Source organism: Perognathus longimembris, chromosome 28, assembly GCF_023159225.1.
Source record: "Perognathus longimembris pacificus isolate PPM17 chromosome 28, ASM2315922v1, whole genome shotgun sequence".
Taxonomy (NCBI): Eukaryota; Metazoa; Chordata; class Mammalia; order Rodentia; family Heteromyidae; genus Perognathus; species Perognathus longimembris.
In genome coordinates, this window is record NC_063188.1 from 71,439,425 (window position 1) to 71,441,986 (window position 2,562).

The window sequence follows — 2,562 nt, forward strand, 5'->3', positions numbered from 1 at the left end:
TCTGCATAGTGAGGATCATTTTCTGAGAACATCCATGGGAGATCATGCCTGCCTGATCACTACTTCTACAGAGATTGAAAGGGAAAGGCAAGCAGCCCTTGAAAAGGCTATGGCTTACCAAGGAGGAAGTTCAAGGTCAATAGACTGCTCCAGCTCTTGAGTTTCCTGCTATTCAGCCAGGGAGTACAGACTGTGCAGACTGGACTGAGGCTTATTGGTGCCCTCTGTGCTTATTAGATGTTCCTTACTACAGTCCAGCACACTCACCTAGTCACTGAATATTATTAGACTACAGTTCTACTGCTCTAGCCACTGACTGGATGGGAAAAAAATCACTAACAGATTTTTTGTGTGTCACTCCTGGGACTTAAAAATCGGGGCCTGGGCACTGTCCCTGAGCTTTTTTTGCTCAGGGATAGATAACACTTTACCATTTGAGTCATAGCTCCATTTCCAGATTTTTGTTTATTAATTGGAGGTAAGAGTCTTATAAGGGGCTGAGAATGTGGTAGAGTGCTTGCCCAGCATGCATGAAGCCCTGGGTTCAATTCCACAGTACCACATAAACACAAAGAGCTGTAAAGTGGTGCTGTGGCTCAAGTGGTAGAGTGCTAGCCTTGAGCAAAAGAAGCATAGCGACAGTGCCCAGGCCCTGAGTTTAAGCCTCAGGACTGGCAAAAAAAAAAAGAGTCCCATGAATTTTCTTGCCTGGGCTGGCTTTGAACAATGATCCTCAGATCTCAGCCTCCTGAGTAGCTAGGATCAGAGGCATGAGACACCAGCTAATTTTATTTTTGTTTTTATCACTTTTTATTATTATTTATTATTATACCACCTTCAAAGAATAGTGCTGATACTGGGGCATGAAATCAGGACCTTGAGTTCTCTCTTGGCTTTTTTGCTCAAGTCTAGTGCTCTGTCACTTGATCCACAGCTCCACTTCTGGTTTTTTGCTCATTAATTGTAAGAGTCTTATGAGTCTTATGGAGTCCTGCATCCATAAGTGGTCGTGGACTGCTTGTGTCCCGGTCATTGATAGTGAGGGGAATGGAATGTGGAAAGATGTTTTCCCCGTGATTGGAGGGCCCCCAGTCCCTTCTGAACCCTGGAAGCTTTCCCACACTCTGGTAGAAAAAAAAAAAGACAGAAAAGAAAAAAGAAAAGAGTCTCATGGACTTTTTTGCCCAGGCTCGCTTTGAACAGGGATGCTCAGATCTCAGATTCCTGAGTAACTAGGATCAAGTGAGCCACTAGTGCCCAGCTCACTTGGTTTTGTTTTTCTCTAAACTTAAAAAGGCATACAAGAGCTTTATAATTTAACATTTTCATTTAACTGTCCCATGCTTCTGAATCGATCACCCCTTCCATCATTCTTCCCCATTCCATCTTCCCCTTCTCTTTAGACTCGTGTGTGTGTGTGTGTGTGTGTGTGTGTGTGTGTGTGTGTAAGTATCAGGACTTTTCATTTCTAGGCAGCGTTCTACCACTTAAGCCACATCTCTACCTCTACTCAGCGGTCTTAGGTTGTCCACTAAATAGAAAATGGAAGTGAAGTTAATGGAAAATGAACGTTTATGTCTTAAACACAATGAGATACTATCTCACTTTAATTATGATAGCTAAAATCAAGATGAAAGTCAATGAGATGTGTTAGCAAACATGTGGAAGAATTGGAAACTTCTTTCATAAATAGGAGGGTAATATGGAGCACTTTGTAAAACAGTCTGTCAGTTCTTCAAAAGGTTAAAAGTATGACCCAAAACACGACCCAATAATTCCATGTTTAGGTATTTATCTATGAGAAATGAAATCATATATATGTATATATACACAAACACTTGTAAATTAAGTGTTCATAGCAACATTAATAATAATAATAACATCCCACAAGTAGAAACAACCAAATGTTTAACTGATGAACAGATAAGAAAACTGTGGTGTAATACCCAATGTAATATTATTCAACTATTAAAAAGGAATGTAGCCAGGAGCCAGTGGCTCACACCTATAATCCTAACTATTCAGGAGACTGAGATCTGAGGATCAAGGTTGGAAGCCAGTTGAGGCAAGAAAGTCCATGAGACTCTTATCTCCAGCTAACCACAAGAAAATCAGAAGTGGACCTGTGGTTCAAATGTAGAGTGCTAGGGGGCTGGGAATATGGCCTAGTGGCAAGAGTGCTTGCTTTGTATACCTGAAGTCCTGGGTTCAATTCCTCAGCACCACATATATAGAAAAAGCCAGAAGTGGTGCTGTGGCTCAAGTGGCAGAGTGCTAGCCTTGAGCAAAAAGAAGCCAGGGACAGTGCTCAGGTGCTGAGTTCAAGCCCCAGGACTGGCAAAAACAAAACAAAACAAATGTAGAGTGCTAGCCTTGAGCAAAAAAGCTCAGGGACAGTGCCCAGACCCTGAGTTCATGCCCAGCCCCATGACCAAAAAAAGAAAAGAAAAGGAATGGCTGGGTGCCGGTGGTTCATGCCTGTAATCCTAGTTACTCAGGAGGTTCAGATCAGAGGTTCAAAATTAAAAGCCAGCCCAAGAAGAAAAGTTTGTGAGGTTCCAT

General features: G+C 42.1%; 1 non-coding gene across 1 annotated transcript; it reads left to right on the forward strand.

The window, feature by feature from the left end:
* Positions 1 to 989: 989 nt before the first annotated feature.
* LOC125344388 lies at positions 990 to 1,122 on the forward strand. The gene has a single exon (XR_007209514.1). It is a non-coding gene; the product is annotated as a small nucleolar RNA SNORA71 (small nucleolar RNA).
* Positions 1,123 to 2,562: the final 1,440 nt, after the last annotated feature.